The following is a 20,534-nucleotide window of genomic DNA, read 5'->3' as shown; positions in this document are numbered from 1 at the left end:
AAGACTATTTAACATTAACAATGATGGCTTATTACCTAAATTTTCCTAAATTAGGTAATTTATTACCTAAATAAGATACTGTATACGCTTACCAATAAGATTTTTTTCTAAGCAGAAACTGACTTACACATTTCTCTATCCTTCCCCAAATACAGCTCAGTATTGTATGCATAGTAGGAATGCATGATATTATGCTTGTTGAATTAATACTGGCTTAATGAAAGGCAGAACCCTTTTTAAAAAAGGCTTCCTGGAATACAGATCAACATCTCAGCCTATACAATCTGACAAGACAAAACTCTTCAGTGTTTATATTCAAATAAGTGTATAAATACAGATTTTGTGCCAATCATTTAAATGTTAAGCTGATTTTCTTCATAATTAACAGAAAAACAATCCATTGGTTGAAACAAACATTCCCTCAAGCTTGAACAAACTAAATACAAATCCTGAGCACACAAACATGAATACAGAGAAAATAAAGAGGTTCTTTTTAATGACATGAGACTGCATAATCAGCCATGGGTAAAAAGTAAAACAAGAAGTTGTAATAGATGAGATGGCAAGCTATATACAATCAGCAGTCCTGAGCCCTATATGCAGTTTTTAAAGCAATATTCACCACATCATTATTATTCCCTTTCATGAAGTTACCGTCTTTGATAAAATTAAGACCCATTTTTCAGATGCCCATCCTCCCTCTCCAACTTAGCTTAAAAAGTTTGAAAGACAAGTCAGACCAATGCAACTACAGTCTCTATTCCCAGTCACGGTCACTCAGAAAGGACTGAAGGATGGGGCTGAGATGGTAACAGGCCACATGGTGAGCCTGTGGATGAGATCTAAAAGCCTTTCCCCCCCATCTTTGAAATATTTACAGATGATTTAAAAGAAAGGCGATGGTGAAGCAGAAGATGCTGACAAATTCTGTCTAGCGGCTACGTAAGAACTCAATGCTGAAGTAAGGCCTTGAGTGTACTTCCATTAGGTAAGGATCCCGATAACCAGCAGATGTTTCCCTTAAGGGCGGCATGTGAATAGCCTTTTTTACACCCATGATCCCTATTAGCCTTAAGAGAAAAATCTTGGAAATTAAATGCTGATGCCTCTTTAAATGTTTCTCCGTTTATAAGAGCATTTAATATGTGGGAAAACTTTTCTCACTTTAATACCTTATGAACTAATCCATCTCAATAATCAAAACCATATTCCAAGATCATCACTGTCTCTCATGAATAAGGAAATGCCACTCTAAATAAAATCTACTGCAACTCAGGGATGATAGAAAAAGACACATTTTGATGTGCTCTATGAAGCACTGGTGTCTTTAAGGCTCATCAATCATGCCAGTTCATTGGGCAACTGTGTAACTGATAGCCCCTAAATGGCTGGGAAGATTAACACTAATTAGGAGACTCCCAGCCCAAAATCACGTCATGGGGAAGAGTAGGGTAACATCAAATAAATGGGATGGAGGCTTGTGTCTTAAAACCCCAGCTCATATACACATGGTACTTCTTTTAACTCCAGCTTCTCTTAGGCAGCTGGGAAATTTTGGCTTCAATGAGACTAGCCCAGTTTTCCCAGACTGATACTTTTGGGTCCACAAAGAGTGACACAATGATGTAAAAGAGGTGACATCATCTCCATTCTAATAAGGAATCTGATACAGGATACCACAAAACATTTTATGTTAATCAGTAGTTTCCATTTCATTTGTTTGTGAATTGCTTGTCCTTTACCAATTTTTCTATTGGGGTGGTGTATTCCTATTGATTTACAAGGTTTCTTACAAAGAACAGTAACTTGTTGCAACTTTGTTACCCGGAAGGTTGTGTCTTGGGTAGGTGTTTGGTCATTTTAAGTGTGGGTTTGGTCACATAAATGCTGTCAATCTAAAGAATATTCCTTTATATGATTTCTGTCTTTGAAGTCATGTTTAGAAGGGCTCCTTAGCTGGCTATTACATCTCTCATTTCTTGATGAAATGGTACAAATCAATCTCCTTCTTTCCTTCTGATGCTTTAATAAGAATCCAAGCCAGAATCCTTCTGCACTGAGCAAGTATTACTCCAACGGAAAAAAATTTTAGTCAGAGATGAAAAGTATACCACAGGGAATACAGCCAATAACTTTGTAATATCTCTGTATGGTGACAGATGGTAACTACACTTACCATGGTGAGCATTTCATAATGTCAATTATGTTGTACACCTGAAACCAATAGACTGTATATCAAGTACAATAAAAAACATTTTTAAACACTAACGAATACTATAATAAAAGCCACAGATAAATTCAGAAACTTACTTTTAAAAGCTCTGGGCAATTTATGTAACTTCTTTAAATTATTAAAGTGCACTCTTCTCTTAGTCCAATTACTGTATTTTTCTTAGAAACATTTATCTACAATTGTCAGGGAAATGCTCCATCTACAAATTCCCAAACTTGGTATTTCACAATTTCACTACCAGGATTCCCATTGCTTAATTCATCTCTGTTTAGGCCATTAAGACTACTTATAACCTGTGACCCCCTTATCTAGATTGGATTTGATATTGCTCTCATTAACATTCTAGACTCTAATATCACATTGATTTTTATGAATAGCTAACATCTTCTGAATGCTGAAGATGCGCCAGGTCCTACGTTAAATCCTTTATGTATATCCGTCCTTCACTGACCATTAAGATACTCCTCCCCTCTCTCACATTTTAACAAACAGGAAATTTACCATCAATGGTTAAGTCATGTCTAATTGACAGTTTTTCCTCAGTAGTGCATGAAATGTTTTAGAATTAGCAGTATCTTAGGCTAGATGAAATACGGCAGTATAACTCATTTCATCTTACTATCAATCCTAAAACTGATTCTATTATCTCTATTTTTAGCATGAGGAAAAGGGAGGTACAGAAGTAAATGGTAGTGTTCCCAAAAGTAAAGTGCTGGGGCTTGGTCTTAAACCCAGGCAGTTACTCTAAAGCCTTATCTCTTAACTGACTTGCTATCTCTAGGCCCAATCTTCTCTACCAACATTTATCTCCAAACTTATTATCAGGTCACCAAGTTACACTAGGAAGTAGGAAGTAACAATTACCTAGTCTTCTCTACAGCCACATCAAACTTCCCTCAAGCCTCACAGCCGCTGTTTAGACTTTGAATTTCCCATAGATTCCCTTGGCACACTGCCTTTGGTGATTCTTCCAGGACTTTCCCATTGTTCTTAAACTTCCAATACCACTTGTGGATTCCCCCATCTCACCACCCCAATGAAGGAGGGTTCCTCCCACACTACTGGGAACATCAGGACAAGCTGGCATGAGCTCTGTCATCTGCTTTCTTCTAACTTGGACCCTATTCTGCTTTCTCAGACAACTCTCCTTCCCTACCATGGTTAGCGTTTTGTCACATGTGCTGCAGGTCACTATCATCTTTAATTGTTCTCTGCCCACTGACTTTTTTCAATCTTACAAAATGAAGAGGACTTACCATTCTGAAACATAAGTCACACGAGAGCATATATCATCTCTCATTTCTTAACATAATTTGGTCTCTTCACTTCCGTTGCATTGACATGGTTACCTGACCTTCTCTGCATCACCATGAGCCATACATCTCCCCCTCTGAACCTACTTCTGGAATCTCTCTCTTCCCTTGGCTTCCTGGTTTCATGGTTCCTGTGACCTGACACCTTTCTTTCAGTTTCTTTTTTTGTCTACTTTTAAAATATGCCTCTCCCTTCTACTAAGTCCTAATTGTGGGCTTCAGTGGAAAATTCAACCCCACCAGCTTTCTCCTTCTTGGTTCTCTCAGGATACCCATCCACTCTTAGAAGTCAACCATCATTGCCAGGGTATGACTGCTGGGAATCTATACTGAATGCTCGGAGCACTCCCCTGAGCTTTAGGTATGTATCTTCAACTTGCTTAAAGAATACTTCTACATGGATAACCTACATTAAACTCAACATGTCAATTCTAATTCATCATTTGCACAATCCTCACTCCTTCTACAACAAGTTTTTCCTTATTCTTAAGTGAAGGCTTTATTTATTAATTTTCCAGCCACTCAAGCTGTAAACTTAAGAAATCTCTGACATGTCCCTCCCATCCCCCTATAGCCAAATAACCACCAAGTGTTTTCTTTGGTCACAAAACCCATCTTACAGTACATCAATAATTCAAACAGTTTTCTTGTTCATCTCTTAGCATCAGGGTTCTACCCCAACTCCAATCCAAATTGCTGTTCCAACACCTTCAGTGACTTCGCAATGCTTCCTTAAAACCTGGAACTCTAAGGTCCTCAAATCTCACCCCCAACTTCACCTTCCAGAACACAGAACATCTCTGCCACCACTTCCTATAGGGCTGCATCAGAAACACCTGCTGTGGTCAGGCAGCGCTGCTCACTGGGCTGTAGATCTGTGCTGTCCACTATGACAGCCACAGGCGACTATTTAAACATAAATTTATTAAAATTAAAAAGTGCAGTTCTCCTCAGTTGCACTAGCCACACTTTAGGTGCTCAGCAGCCACTTTCGGCTAGTGGCTATTGTATTGGACAACATAGATACAGAACATTTCCATCACTGCAGAAAGTTCTACTGGACAGTGCTGGTGTAGATACCCTCAACACTCATGCTTTCCTCCCTAGCCTTCCACTCAGCTACTCTGCCTAGACTCTCTCCCCCGCCTACCTGTGCAGACCCACATGTCCTTCCACACCACAGTGGTCCTCCTATGAGTTGTCCATACAACTTGCTACAACTCTCACAATGTTGTTGCATTTAGTATTCCATTTGTGTGTGTCTTCTAATTATTCAGTCACTCAGAATATCCATGGAATAAATGAACATGTACTCATTACAGTACTACATGAAAATTATCAAATAAGAATATATTTAATATTCCTCCTCCATCAAAAAGACATACTTTCTTCCAATCTAAACAAACAAAAGATCTTGCATTTAGCTAACTAAATAATGCCTTAATTTAATGCCTAATTAAATAGCAGAAGGATAATTAGTTCCCTTTCTCCCTGTGGTGTTTGAAAATGAAAGAAAAAAGCTATAAAGGGCTGAAATACTTCTACTCAGCATAGGCACACCACAAAGAAACCACAAAAGATAGGCAAGAAGAGAAAAACCAACGAACATCTTGAGTACCTATACCATAACTGAGATTACAGGAAAAAAATACTATAGTATGACTACGCTAAACTTAAGAGAAATCTACTAATAAAGCATTTTAAAATTATGTACATAAATATATTTTTGAATCAATAGTGAGACCCTTCTATTTTCCTCTTTGCAAACATGGCACCGTGATTATTTACTTCATGAGCTCAAAAAGCATATATTTAATCAACCTTTGCGTATGTGTTCCTTCTTTAAATGCATGCTTGTTGTCTCAAGAAAATTAGTTAAGAAACCAATCCAACACACCATAGACCTGGGTTCTTACAAGGGAATAAGGATCCTTACCTGAACACCAGGGACAGAGCAGATTTGGGAGAATCACCAGGTAAGGACTCCCTCAAACCTTAGAAAGTTTGATGCTTTATTTTCAAGGAGTTTTCTCTAAAGTTCTGATTTTATCTAATAACAAAAACCACAAAGATATTAAACTGCTCAAAACAGATAAAAACTCTTCCCAGTACCTTCCTAAACCTCTGATGTAGTCACTGGAGTTGAACTATTTATAAAATTTTGGCTTTTTCCATCTGAGACACAGCTTTCCTTATGCAAATGATATCCACAGAGCCTGCTTGATTCTTTAAGCCAGCCACCAATAGCCGTAAATGTTACCTAGGCTCGCTGTACATCTCTAAAACTGACACCACCTTAAAAATGCACCAAAAGTTACTTCAGAACAAGTGTTAAAAATATTTCAGGTATTTTTTCCTACAAAACAGATGACAGACCACCAAATTAGACTAAATACTCGCACTACCAGGTAACAGTAGCAAAGGAATATAAAAAGATTTCACTTTGAGGCAAAGATGACACGAACCTATTTTTTACCAAGCATGCCATTCTAGTCTTGGTACCAAAAAGTAAAACCAGACTCCCCACACATAGGTGCTGGGAGAGTAGAACATGTGGAGGGGACATGGAAGCTCGTGCCATTTTCCCCTGCTTTGCCCCATGTGTTTGTTCTATCTGGCTGTTCCCGAGTTGAATCCTTTGTAATAAACTGGTAATCCAGTAGTGAGAGAGAGAGAGAGAGAGACGGAGGAAGTAAAACCACATATGGAAATAAAATTATGAAGAATATTTCATTAGCCTTAAAGTCATTTTATGACTTAGCATCAAATTTCTCTACCTTTTTGTATTTAATTTATCCTTTTTCTCCTCAGACTTTTCCAATTCACTCCCTAATATCCCCAGCTCCTTCCCTAAATACCCCAAACTTTTAGCTTTTGGTTAGGAATGTGCTGTTTTTTAAGAATCAAAAGACGAGATTCATATAGCAGAACTGCCTGGTTTAACTGAACTTCGTACACTCTTGATCTTCCATTTTCTAGTAAGGTCCCAATGATTAAATTAGACGCAGGGCTTTTCTTTCCATTTCTTAAAAAACATTAATTTTCATCTGTAAAAAACATTGCTCCGAGGTTGTCAGACTTGACTCCTGATCAGCTCAAACAATGTTAGGTACAAAAAGTCAGTATGATGCCAAGAAATTCTTCCTTCCCTCCCCAAATTATACTGTATATGCTCAGATCAAAAGCCTCAGGAACACAGCAAGTGTGGCTGGAAAAAACAAAAACTCAACAACAATAAAAACCGATCCAAATTCTGGCTTTCCCTCTTCCAGGCACTAGAGGGGTGACTTTAGGCAAGTTGGTTATTTTCTCTGGGCCTTAGATTGTCCGATTTGATAGGAGCCAATAGGACTAGAAAATCTTGAAAGCAGCTTTTAACACTAAATACCTCCATTTTCCATAAAGGAAGTTACAAATCGTAACGTTTATGAACATACTCAGCAAGGCAGTTCCATGGCTGTCCTGAAATGCCACGCAATTTGGGTACTTAAGTGTACACACAAACACACCAAGGAACACAGACATTTTTGGATTGGAAAGTGGGAGTGAGAAGACGTAGGACCCACAGTTTCATCCCTGACCGAAGGGGAAAAAATGTTAAGAACAACTGAACTTGTAGCACAGAGAAGGCAAATAGTGGATCTGTGGCATCTCACTACACTGATGGACGGTGACTGCATTGGGGTATGGGTGGGGACTTCATAATATGGGTAAATGTAGTAACAATGTTTTTTCATGTGAAACCTTCATAAGAGTGTGTATCAATAATACCTTAAGAAAAAAAAATTTTTTAAAAAGAACAACTAAACTGTTAAGACTACACAAAAGTAGACATTAAATGTGAGAAAAAAAAATTTCCAGAATTAGCAATGAATTATTTTTACCTCAAGGTGCTGTGTTTAACAGCTAAGGAAAGACTAGTTTTGATGAAATAAACTGAACTACTACTAGGACTTCCCTCTTCAGGTGTAGCAGCTTGTGACATTACAAGAACAACACAAGAGGAAAGAGGCAGGGATTCTTCAGAAAAGCAGAGATAAAACTAATATGGCTTTGAAATGCCTTACTTTTATGTGAGATTTATACTTCCAGTTGTGTTCTGCTTAGATAGGTATTAATATTATGTTTCTTAAGCACTTAAAAGAGGACAATGGAAGATAGTTCAGAAAAGCACAGCGAAGGGCGAATTTGTCTTAAGGCCTAAAAAAGAAAAGCAAAGTCATGCGTAAACTGGAATGGTAAAACCCAGCAGAACAGTGATTATTTGGGTATTGTAGACAGAAAAGAAAGAAAAAATATAGTTAGAAAACAGTGAGGCTCTAGAGTCAGACTGCATTGTTTATACCCCAGCTAAGACTGTAAACCACACTCACTAGTTGTGTAGCCTGAGGCAAGACACTGAATCACTTGTGAACTCAGTTTCTTTACCTGAAAATTATGGTATTGACAATACACGTTAAGTTTTGAAGCTTCAATGAGATATGAATATTCATTACAAGCACACAGTAAAAACTCAGAAAAAATTAGCTACCATGATTTCTCCTATCCAAAGCTCTAACTCAAATTAGGATCTGTGATAAATATGCTCCATAGAAAAGTCAACCTCATTTTATCCAGTACTTCAACTGTGACTTCCAAAAATGTGTTTTATTTTAACAAGAGCAGCTACTAAGTAGCAAATGTAATTGATCTATTTCTTTCTTCCTTGAACCCACAAACTCATTAGTAGAGGTAATGAGCAAAGAGGAAGCTGAAAGATGAAGAGAAAGGGAGGAAGAGGAGAGGTAGGTAAAGGCTGTAGAGCAGTACTGTCCAACAGGACCTTCTGTGCTCATGGAATGTTCTACTTTCATCGTCCAATGGCAGCCACTAGCCACAGGTAGGGTTGGTGCTACTGAGAAGAAGCATTTTTTAAATTTTTAATTAATTTAAATTTAAATACCCACATGTGGCTATGGCTGACTTGTTGGACAGCAGAGCTCTAGATGACCCATAAATTAACTGACAGAAATTTAAGCAAAAAGCAAGGGTCTTCTTTCCCTGAGTTGTTCATATGCTCAAAACGTTTTCAGTGGAGATCTGGTAACTATAACTAGTTAAATAACATGTCAGCTGATACATCAATACAGTGCAACCCAGTGCTAATGAAAGGAACAGAGATAAGAGTATGTGGTCCTCTGATATTTTAGAAGGTCCCTGAGGCCAAGTTAAATTCAAGCTCCCAGCATGAGTCAGTACACTGATCAGAGCTGCAAAGGTCCTTATATCAGCACCGCCTAAGTGGCTATGTCTCCGCTACCAAATGGAAATCTTCTCAGACAATGTACACTGAACATCCCTACATTTAACTTCAATTTTTTTCAGAAAATCAAGGGTTCACAAAGCTTTTTCCCTCTTTCAGAAATACGTATTCCTGGCCATTTGGCCTTTCCACTACAAACAAAATCCATGTACCATCCATATCTGAAGTATAACGCCAGACTCCTGCTTAGCTGCCCCTGTAATATGGTTTAATTATGATGACTGAACTAATAGGCTGACATCATAGACTTTTACAGGCTGACCCCATGTCATCCTGATGTATCATTTTGCACCAGTTCAGTGCTGTAAATCAATTTAAGATCTCAAGCAGGTTGAAAAGGCTGGTAATGATGCTTTCTCTGCCGTCTCTAGAGACTCTACATTATACACAACTTACATTATTTATAAAGCCTCAGTGATGCCTCCATTAGCCTTGTAAGACTACACAAATGAGATCTTTTATACACACACAACTTGGCCTTGATTATGGAGGCGACTGCGGCTTAAATATCTTCATTTAATCATTTAAATTCATTCTTTTTCCAGTCTAACCAAGTTATTAATTTTATATTAACCCAGAAGTACTAGAAATCAAAACTACAAATTGAAATTTAATTTTTAACTGATAAATGTATTTAGGAAAATAAGAACTTCTTTTTAAGGCTTTGATGGACTTAGCAGGAAACATTACTTAAATTCCAAGAGGTGTAAGAGGTTACCATTTTAAATTGCCTAAAAACTGTCCCTTCTCTGAAATACAAAAGATCACCAGCTCTTCTTCAAGGGTATAAAACCAAAGGATACTGAAAAAAGGAAAAATGTATTTGGTTACATACCTATGGTTGGAGGGTTCAAAACTAAATCAAGGACAAATCCCTACCCTCAGAAGAAACCAGATCCTGCCTGGATCCTCTAAAAGCTGTGGCATAACCCACATCTAGAAAATCATCTCTTCACAACTCTGGTTACAGTTTCCTAAGAATTGTACACAATTCCTAAGAACTGGTGTACAAATGTACACCACCTGCACAGAAATATCAAATAACTGCAAATGGGAATGAGGGAGAGAGATGGGACTACACTTTAATCAGTACAGCATATTTAGGCCTGGCACCTACATCAAAATAACACGGATGGGAAATATTTATACTAATTCAAAGTGCCGGGGCAGTGGATATTGATTCTGCCTCGATTCTTCTTAACTAGTAGTTCCAGAATAGCTCGCCTACCTCCAATAAAACATGTGGTAATTATAAAAAGGTAGAAAAATCAGTGCTGGCAGAGAACAATTTTCTCATTTTATTATTACTGAGCGCAGGCAGGCTGTCCACGACAGGGCAATCAGAGGGAGAAATTTATTTTGAAATAAAGGTATTCTGGGATTTTGCTGCTAAGAGTTTCAGCAACAGCAAGACACAGAGAAATCGTGCAACTTCTGTATCATTCCACACACTTTGAAACTTCAGATGCAATGGAGAGAACATAGGGGGAAAGAGAAAGGCCGGCTGTCAAAGCACTCACGAAAACGATGCTTTCTCAGATGGTTCTGAAACGCGCCTCAGTGATCGGAGGGGAAGCGCCTTGCTGGTTATCTTGCACGGTGTATTTAAAAATTGTATGCGCCTCAAAATAAACAAAAGCCGCAGCTCCAGTGTCTGTAAGATCCGGCAGGCAGTTGTTCCCCTCCCTTCCTAAAGCACTTCAAGGAAACGCTCTCCCTTTAAGTCTGCATATGTATTAAGCAACTAGAAAAGCCAGCCCACGTCGGTCTCTCCGATACCCACCACCCCCACTTTCCTACAGAAACAACCCCGAGGAAAACCAACAAAGACAGGGAGCAGAGTACACGAACGGCTGCTCGGCAGCGAACCCACACTCACACACACACACACACACACACACGCAGTGAGGCAACCGAATCCAGTGAAGGGAAAGGAATGAGACGACACTCGGAGACGCAGGGGGTGTAGGCGGAAGAGGAAAAAAAAAAATTACGCGCCGCCGCCAAACCTTGGAGTAAATTGGGAATTTCGGTGCGAACTTCCCTTGACCTCGACCCCCCAAGACGCTCCCTGGGGCTGAGAAGGGAACCCGCGCGGGACGCGGAGAGGCCCGGGGCGCCGGGCGTCCCCCGCGTCGGGACGGGCTCCGCGAGGCGCCGAGCGCCCGCAGGGCAGCGCCGGAGATGCCCTCCGACGCCCGTAGGGGCCGCCCGGGCCGCGCGGAGGGGCCCCGGCCGGGCTGCGGGTGGAGGGGAGGGCGGCAGGGAACGGCCCGCCGCGGGCAGGGCCCGGGGCGAGGCTCGCGGCCGAGGAGCGCGGCTTCCCCTCCGCAGACCCAACAAAGACGCGAGGGGAAGCCCGGCCCGGCCCTGCCTGGCCGGCTGGGCGAGGGGGAGGAGGCGGCAGCAGGTCCGCTCCTCCGGGCGGCCGGGAGGCGCCATCATGGGGGGTGCGGGGGAGCCGGTCCGCCCACGCGGGAAGAGCCCCCTGCCCGCCGCGGCCGCGCGGCCGCCCCAGCACAGGCGGCGGAGGCGCTGTAAGCCCAGGGCGCCGCGCGGAGGGCGGGGACGAGGCAGGGGAGAAAGTTGGGTTCGGGTCTGTTTCATTTTACCGGGTTGGCGGTGCGCCTTTCCGCGCGAGCGCACGAGTGGCCGGGCGAGCGGCGTCCCGCGGCCCCGGTCCGGCCGGCCGGGCGCTGAGCAGCGCTGCGCTCGCAGGGTCCTTGCCCGCGCCTCGGCCCGGCTGAGCCGCTCGGCCTCTGCTTCCTCCGCCCGCCCGCTCGCTCCCGGAGCCAGGATTGATCTGGTCGCGCTGGCGTCAGGGAGTCGGGGCCGCCCAGCCTCCACTCCTCGGCTGCCAATACCAGCGCACTCGCCCGCCCGCCCGCTCGCTCGCTCGCACGCGCACCCGCGCGCCGCCGCCGCCGCCGCCGCCGCGCAACCAGGGATCCTCTCCAAATTCCCGGCCGGGCCAACGCGAGCGCGCCGCAGCCGGGCACCGGGTCGGCGCGGGAGAGCGAGCCCAGCCTCCTCCCCACCCGCCGCCGCCAGCCCCACGCCCCATTTATTCTAAGGAGAAAAACAACGCGGCGGGTCCTGACTTTTCTCCCCCCTCTTCCTTCAATCAGGGCTCAGCGGACTCAGTGCATTATCTGCAAGTGAAGTTCAGTGTGCATGCAGTGTGCATTTTGTGAAATGTTGAGCAACACGTCCACCGCGCCCACCGAACCGTACTATAAACGTGGAGCGCATTTTTGACAATTGTCTCTCGAAGCTCGCCTTTTTATGGCTAGTTTTCATTGCCCTTCACTTCCTACCCTATGATTTGCATGCCCCAGAAGTTGCATATACTCAGAATCGATAGCCAAGTAACTATTGTATGTGCTTATACCAAACCCTGAACTAGTGCAAGTGTTTTGTGCCGGTTCGAGATCTAATGATTCCAGTAGGGTTACCTTGTTGTTCGAAATAATCATATTGAAATTTCATTGTGGCATCAATGAAACCAATTTTTTTACAATCATTAGATGATGCCAGCAACCCCCCCAAATGAAAACAAACTAGCTCGCATCTACCTGATCTGCAGAGACATTGAAAATATCTTTTTGTAAGAATTAATTTTTCTGTTGGCCAGCTCTCTGAAAGCTGGCATGAACTCATGAATAGTTATCATAATGTTGAGCTATGTTTAGAGACAAATAATTATTCTGAGGAATGCACTTCACAACCAAAAGAATCATTACCACTGATGTAAATAAAAAATCAAAGACGGAGGTAAATTAACGGTACTCTCCATTTATTCATGTACAGCTCCATGTCCACATTCCATTTTAAATTCTAATTTATTAACTTATTTCTGCATCCCATGTTTAAGTATTCAAAGGAAATGCAACAAATCCCATAAAACAGGTAAAATGTGGTTTAAAAATTATGAGTATTTCTGCCAGTTTCCTCATTGAACTATTTGAGCATTCACTGGCCAATTCTCTGGGCTTATCTTATTTTCCCTAAAAGCAGCATTTGATACAGTTCACCATTCTCTGTTCCCTTGGAACAACAGCTAGAGTGAGCGTTGTTAAGTGCCACTCCGATCAGGTCACTTGTCTCCTCAAAACCCTCCTCAAAACCCTTGATAAATAGAATGTGCTATATCCATACAATGGAACATTACTGAGTCATAAAAAGAATGAAGTACGGACATGTGCTGCATGGATGAACCTTGAAAACGTGATACTAAGTGAAAGAAGCCAGACTCAAAAGGCACATATTTGTATGCTTCTGTTCATATGAAATATCCAGAAGAGGCAAATCTATACAGACAGCAAGTAGAATGGTGCCTGCCTATGTTTGGAGGAATGGGAAATCTGGGGGTGGGGTGGGAAGGGAGTAGGAGGAGTTTGATAGCTAAATGTCTTGGGGTTTTTTGGGGGGATGATGAAAAGTTCTAAGCTTAGTTTGTGGTGATGGTTGCACAACTCTGGACATACTGAAAGCCACTGAATCGTACACTTTAAGTGGGTAAATTATATGGTATGTGAATTTTATTTCAACAAAGCTGAATTTTAAAAAGGCATGACAACTAAATGCAGTGTATGATCCTTGATTAAATCCAGGATTGGGGAGGTAACTATAAAATGACATTACAAAACTGTATGTATTTTTTAACCTAGAGATGACCTTTCTTTGTGAAGTCGTAGGAGCCTCAAATGATAATTATTGAACTACACATGTTCTGAAATTTGATTTTGCCCCTTGCACAAATGGTAATAAAAATTGGATACTTTTTTTTACAGGACATTATTAGGGCAGTTGTGAAAACTTGAGTATGGTTGTATATCCATATCACGTATCAAAAATAATCCTTCCTTTGCTCCCTATTTCACTCAAAATGAAAGTTCCCCAAATGTGCAGAAGACCCTACATGAGCTTTCCTTCCTGTCCTCCTTTACCACTCTGACCTGGTCTCCTACTCTCCCTTGCTCACTTCCTCAGGTCTCCCTGGCCTCCACACAAGTCCTGAAATAACCTGGGCACACTCCCACCTCAGGGCCTCTGCCCGAGCTGTTTCCTCCCTGGAAAGGCCTTCCCACAAGTGTCTACATGGCCGGCTCCCCACTTGCCTCAGGTCTTCACTATAATGTTCCCCTTTCAAGGAAGCCTACCCTGGCCACTCCAGATAAAATTTCACCCATCCCTCCCAAACGCACACATTCTATGGCCCCTGCTGGGCTGTGAATGTTTCACTTATCACTACCTAACAATTTACTTAGCCAAGAGTGGAATTTAGGGTTTGTTCTTGTCATCGCTATCCTCTCAATGCCTAGAGCAGTGTCTGGCACTGATAGGAGATCATTAAAAACCTGATGAATGAATGAATGAAACAAGCCCGGTTGTAGTCACAGGGGATATGGTGGTAAACGAAATGTATAGATATCTGTCTCATCAAGGAAGACAAATAATAAATAAATACACAAATATGCTGGGTGGTGGTACATGGGTTGGAAAAGCAGGATAAGAGGTTTGTGCCTGGGGTGGTGGCTATTTCCACAGGGGCAGACTAAACCTCACTGCCAAGATGTCCTGAAGGAAGAGAGGGGGCATGTCACATGATCGGCGTGGGGGTGGGGTGAGGGAAGGTTTCCAACCTCCCAAGCAGAGGGAAGAACAAAAGCAAAGACCCTGAAACTAATCTTCTTCACCCATTCAGGGAGGGGCCCCGAGGCTAGTGCGAAGCTGGGAGAAGCTGGCCACAGGAGGGAAGGCAGGGTGCGGGGGTCTAGGCACCCACGGGCTGGCAGCTGGCAAGGTGGGAGCACAGGGATGTTCTCTTCTCATTGCTTCTCTTATGTTGGTGAAATAGCCATGAGCCCTACTTTCTGAGAATGGTGAGCGTGGAAGAGACGTTGGAAGTTGGAAGACAGAGGAGCAGAGGGGAGACGGTTATCTTCTGGGAGACTCTGAAAGCAAATGAACTAAGGAAATGTGGTAGGATTGCCAGGCAATGCTATTAAATGCCCATTTGAGGTTAATGGTCATGAATTCAAAGCAAGACCAGTCAGCATGGCTGGGGATTTTCTCCAACCTCATCAGCCTAGGGGCACAGAACTGGGGTTTTTCAGGTGGGTGTGATGGAGGTAAAGAAGGTTAGAGAGCAGTGGGTGTAGGCAGGGGGAGGACCATAGGGGACTGTGATAAAGAGGGAGGTGAGGGTGTAAAGGAGCAGAGGGCAATGGAAAGGTGACAAGATTAATGCACTGAAGGTCCCAGTGGGGTCTAAGCATTGCTGGGGTTGGGAACCACCCCCGAAAACTGGAGAACAGTCTGAGAAGGGAACGCTAAAATCCTGGTGCTGGGGTAATGCCAAGATCTAGCAGCGTGGCCAGAGAAAGTGGGCAGCTGAGGTAGGGAGGAAGACAAGGTCCTCACAGAGAAGGAGGTATTGAGGAACTGAAAGCAAATCAATTAAGCTATTTTTAAAAACCGACTACTTACCATTTACAGTAATGAGAACCCTTAAAATTTATTTCAAATTTTATATATACAAAAATGAACCCCAAAATTTATTTTAAAAGATGGCTCTACTCAATAGAAAAATAAATATAATGTAGGGTTTGTTTATCAGCTCCTTACGTGATTTAAGTGAATCTGTTTCCCTGGAATTGAGCCCTCTAAGGATCACTGGGGTGGTATTCTTCACATTAAAAAGGAATATTCCAGTAATAACTGTGGTGGGGAAAACAGAGCAAATTATGAATTTTTGATGTTGACATCCCTTACGTCTCATTGCCCATTCTCCTCCGAAGAACTTTCAGCTGTTTATAGTTATAAATGTGTTTAGGCATATTGTTGAATATCCATGGGAAGACCTGACCAACTTTCTAAGTAATATGAGGTGGGAACTGCATCTCATTTGTTCCCCACTACATGCCCCAAACTGGCACAGAACTATCATAATAGACACTCAACTATTTGCTGAAAGAATAAATCTCTCATCAAACTACTGTGAACAGTCAGTTGGTGTTTCCCTTAAAGTAGAGCACACTTCATGATAATAGTTCTTCTTCATGATCACCCTCATTCTCAAGTCCAAATTTCAGATTTAATAATAAATTCTAGAAATTTGCAAAAAGTTGGTAGCTGTTTTTCTAAGCATTTCCTAATAGTCTGTATACTCCAAGTTCTATGTGGAAAATTTCTGGTAACTATTTTGGAGAACTTTGCATGAATTTCCACAGTTTCTGAAGTCTGTGGGACATCCACTAATCTTTGCTCCACAGAATTATGCTGTGGGACCACATTTCCAGTCAGGGGCATGCAGTATTTGCAGCATACAGACACAGGCTTCTGAGGACTATTCCTTCCCCCATTTTCCTGTCACACGGAATTTTAATGTTGTTATTCCAAAAACCTGAATACTAGTGCTACTGAACTCCCAAAATGTAATATATTGACAGCATTCTCTTTGCTCATCTAACTTCCATTAAATCACCTATTATTAATGAAAGGTGATCCCTAATTTTACAAGTTCACTACCTATTGTTCAAACTGTTGCTTCCAAATTCACCGAACAAATGTTCAGACCCCAGTTTGCGCCAAGAATGGCCTTGCACTAAACTGCTAAACTGTCGTGTCTACTCCATGCCAGGTAAGTCCTACACGGAGATGTTTCCGTGGGAGACATTTGCATGGGTTCATTCCTTCCATAAATACTCATACCCTTCTTCAAACTCTCTCGTGTCCTTCCCTTCCCATGCCTGCAATTACTTTGACTCATGCCTCCATGTCTTGGGTGACCCTCATATCATTCTCGTGGCTGAAATAATCTCCTAAGGAGAATGTTTTGTCATGTCATCCCCTGCTCAGCAAAGTTCAATATTTTAGCAGTGCTTCCCAATGAACTTCTAACTCCAAGGCCTGGTACCCAAGGTTCTTTAAATTAGGACCTCTACCCACATTTCCTGCCTGGTCTTCTTCATACTCCCACGAAAACCCTGGCAAATTTCCAATGGTATTCCCCCCCACAGCATGGAAAGATTATATCCTTTGTTCCTATTTAGTGTATGATCCTAGCATCTCCAGTTTTCAAAATTCAACCTGTTCTTTAAGGTCCAACATCATCTCCTAGATTTAAAAAATAAACAAAATTGCTTTTAAAGCTGAGATGGATGGATTTTTTGAGTTCAAAATTCTTATTTTATCAAATGAGGGAAATGAGGTCTAGAAAAATTAAGTTATCTGTCCAAAGTCAAAAAACTAGTAAATGGCAGAATCAGGTCTAATTGTGGATCTCCTAATTCAGAGTTCTCTTTCTTCCATACCGAAGCCTCAGCCCTAGGTCTCCTCTGCTCCCTTCTTTGTGCTGTGCTTCATACAGTTGGTTTGTATGTATTGCATGTCACATATCACTCATCCTTTGACCCATTAATCATATATCACAGGCTGCATAAATACATTATAGAGAAGCACATGTAATGACTAGCCTTCTCTTCCACAAAAGACCAGTTTTTTCTCCTCACTAACATAATATTTTGGCACAAATCTCTATAGAAGAACCTCTTTCAAGTGCTGCTATATATCAAACTCAAAAGAGCTCTGGTTTACTGAGCATTTACTGCAATGCTACAATGTTAAACACTTGAGAGGCATCATCTTATAAGTCTCAGAACCTCCCTATGGGATAGATGCCATTATCTTCATCTTCTGGCAATATCAGTACCTACTGATGATAATTTTTTTAATTTGTGGGATATATTTTATTTGCAGGAAATAACAATAATGATGATAACAATCACTAACACTTATTTAGTGTTTACTATTTGCCAGGCATTGTTTTTAAGTATGTTACATATGTTATTAACTTCTGTATCCTTCAAAACAGCCCTATGATGTTGCTATTATGTTATCTGCATTTAGTAAATGAGGAAAATGAAACAGCAAGATGTTAAGTGACTTGCCCAAGGTCACACAGCTATGCTGATGCATCTGCAGTGCTTAACATGGTATCTAATATATTTTATGTGTTCAATAAAGGTAGTCAATATTCTTTTCACTTAATGTTCATAGTCCTGTACTTAGAATTACTGCCTCCAAAGTCAAGTACTTTATGTAGACTCATGCCAACAAAATATTTGGTGGATTGGTCAGTTTTTAAAAGTTTTGACAACTATTTGATTTCCAGAAAAAATTCTTGAACAGTTTTACTTCTGGATGCAATTTCTCTTCACGAAGTCTGCATCCATTGGCAAGTTTGTCCAAGTTAAAGGGCTAGCTTTGGCTGCTTTTAACACAAAACATAGATGACAATGGTTTAGGCAATAAGGAATTAATTTTGTCTCTTGTAAAAAGAAGATCAGAAATAGTAATTCCCAGGGTGGTGAGGCAACTCGAAGATGTCAGGGCCAAGATCTCTGTGATTTTCTTGTCCTCTCCCTCATTGTTGATTATAAAATAGTTGCTGCAGCTCTAGTCATCACATCTGCATCCCAGGCAGTAAAAAGAAAAGGACAAGGACTAAATAGGTAACTAAGTCTGAAACCCCATTCAGGAACACACATATATACACACACACACATATATATATATATCTCCTAAAAATCATGTGTATATATGTATATATATGTACATGCATGTGCATACATACATACATACACACATAAGTATTGTGTGTATATGCATACATGTATGTGTGTATATATATACACACACACACACACACACACACATATATTAAAGATGCTTGTCACGCATTTCTATTTTCCAACCTTACTTGCAACAACCTGAGGAATCTTCTCTGCAAAAATGAAGAATTACAGAGTTTCTCTGCCAGTAATACCTCTTCTTTTCCTCTCATCTGAACTTTTCCTCTTTATGGCCCCTTCCACCAAACAATAAACATGCTCTACTACTTCACACCCTAAAAACACATCTACACAAATATTCCTAAACATACAAAAAAGAGAGCTACTCTTGTTCTCAAATATTTCTCTAGTTATATCCATTCAGTGTCCCTTCTCATCCACACTTCCTGAAAGAGAAGTTAATACTTGTAAATGCTGTCTCCATTTTCTTAAGTCACATTCAGCTCATGACCCACTCTAATCTGACTGCAGTTTGCACCATCACATTGAAACTGTTCTTGCTAAGCTAGGGCCACTGCATACTGCTGGGTAGGTTGTGCATACACCCTAGCCCTTGGTAAGATCTCATTATTGTCAAATCCAATGAATATTTTTCTGTCTTCTATGGGATGGTTCAGACTCACTGGTGACTACTAGTTATTTCTTCATTTTCAAAAACCTTGGCTTTATAAAAGCCTGGACACAACCCAAATATGCATTCCTAGATAACTATTTGAATTGGCATAATGGAGTATTTTGGAGCTTTAATAAGGAATTAAGACTATCTTCTATATGCTACCTGGAGAAATCTTTAGGATATATTGTTAATTGAAAAGAATAAGGAGCAGAAAAGTATGTATAGTATGTTATCATCTATTTTAAGAAAAGGGAGGGATATGAATATATTTCTATATATTTGCTTATAATAACACAGTAATGGACAAACCAAAACTTTAAAAAAAAGTTTATATAGGGAAGAGAGTGAATAAAGTGGAGAAAACAGGGGTAGAAGCTAAATTTCTCAGGATAGACTTATTTAGAGAATTTCTCTAAATTTCTCTGAATAGGATTTGACTTTGGAACTATGGGAGTGTTGTATCTAGCTGGAAACAAAAGTAACTAAAGAATAATAATAAAGAAAAACTAAAGTAAAAGTGAAACAAATAAGCCTAAGTGAATCAAGCCTATGACATAAAGAGAGGAATTGTTTCATTGACAGTAATCCAGTAATATGACTGTAAATTTTATATAGTGGTATGTAATTTAAAGACCAAAAGAACAAAAAAAATCTCAAACTATTTTCAGTAGTCATATTGTTAGTTACAATATTTGACATTTTTATCTGAAATTGTAATAAAAATATGTAACAGACTTACTTTAACACTGTTGCAAACCAAGATTTTTAGCATAAGAGGAAAGCAAATACAAATACAAAATAAAAAAATACAAATTCAAATAATTTAACTAAAAGTGCTCTAATCTTAATTTTGAATTGGGAATATCAGTATGAACTCATGATGTATTTTTGTCTAAAAAATACATATTGCCTGGCTCGTTTGAGGGAAAAGTCCTAGAACTAATTACTAATGTAATAGCAATGTGCACCTTCAGCTCCCAGACTGTGGTCTGTAAATAATGTTCCCTATTAAAGAAACCAGAACTCTTGAGAATTAATGGGTTCTAGATTTGCAGCCAGAAATATGTAAGATGAATATGAATCATGTCATACCAGAAAGCAAGGAAGCTAGGAAATGCCACTGAAGTTATTTCAGAAACCTCTAGAACAAATTTAAAGAAGCTCCAATAGTTCAGAGATGGGACAAGTTTTGCATCAATAATAATGATCATAATTTCAATAGATTGGAACACATTAAAAATATTTAAATAAGTGACTTTATGATAATACTTCAGAAACATCCCTCATTTTGTCACATTAGATGCTACAGTACCGACTTACTATATATTGAACTCTGGCAAATAAAAAGAAAAGATGGAGCATTTATTCTACCTTTCTTATATGACTGCAACCAAATAGTTGATATGGGAAAGTTTCTCTTCATAATACATTC

The 20,534-nt window shown here is 40.6% G+C and overlaps 1 protein-coding gene across 4 annotated transcripts in view; it reads right to left on the bottom strand.

Annotated features, from left to right (window-relative positions):
* Positions 1-11,636, bottom strand: part of SMAD1 (SMAD family member 1) — a 71,882-nt gene extending 60,246 nt beyond the window's left edge. For 2 of the 4 annotated variants that reach the window (XM_057492023.1, XM_057492194.1), the window contains exons 1-2: positions 11,461-11,598; positions 10,369-10,470 (exon numbers count right to left, since the gene is read on the bottom strand). The gene's annotated coding sequence lies outside the window, so the exon portion shown is untranslated. Of the gene's footprint in view, positions 1-10,368; positions 10,471-11,460 lie in introns of all 4 variants that reach the window. The other 2 variants (XM_036888933.2, XM_036888934.2) reach the window with 2 other exon arrangements.
* Between the last annotated feature and the right edge of the window lie 8,898 nt (positions 11,637-20,534).

Source organism: Manis pentadactyla, chromosome 1 (genome assembly GCF_030020395.1).
Source record: "Manis pentadactyla isolate mManPen7 chromosome 1, mManPen7.hap1, whole genome shotgun sequence".
NCBI classification, from domain to species: domain Eukaryota; kingdom Metazoa; phylum Chordata; class Mammalia; order Pholidota; family Manidae; genus Manis; species Manis pentadactyla.
This window is presented reverse-complemented; position numbering and strand designations above follow the sequence as displayed.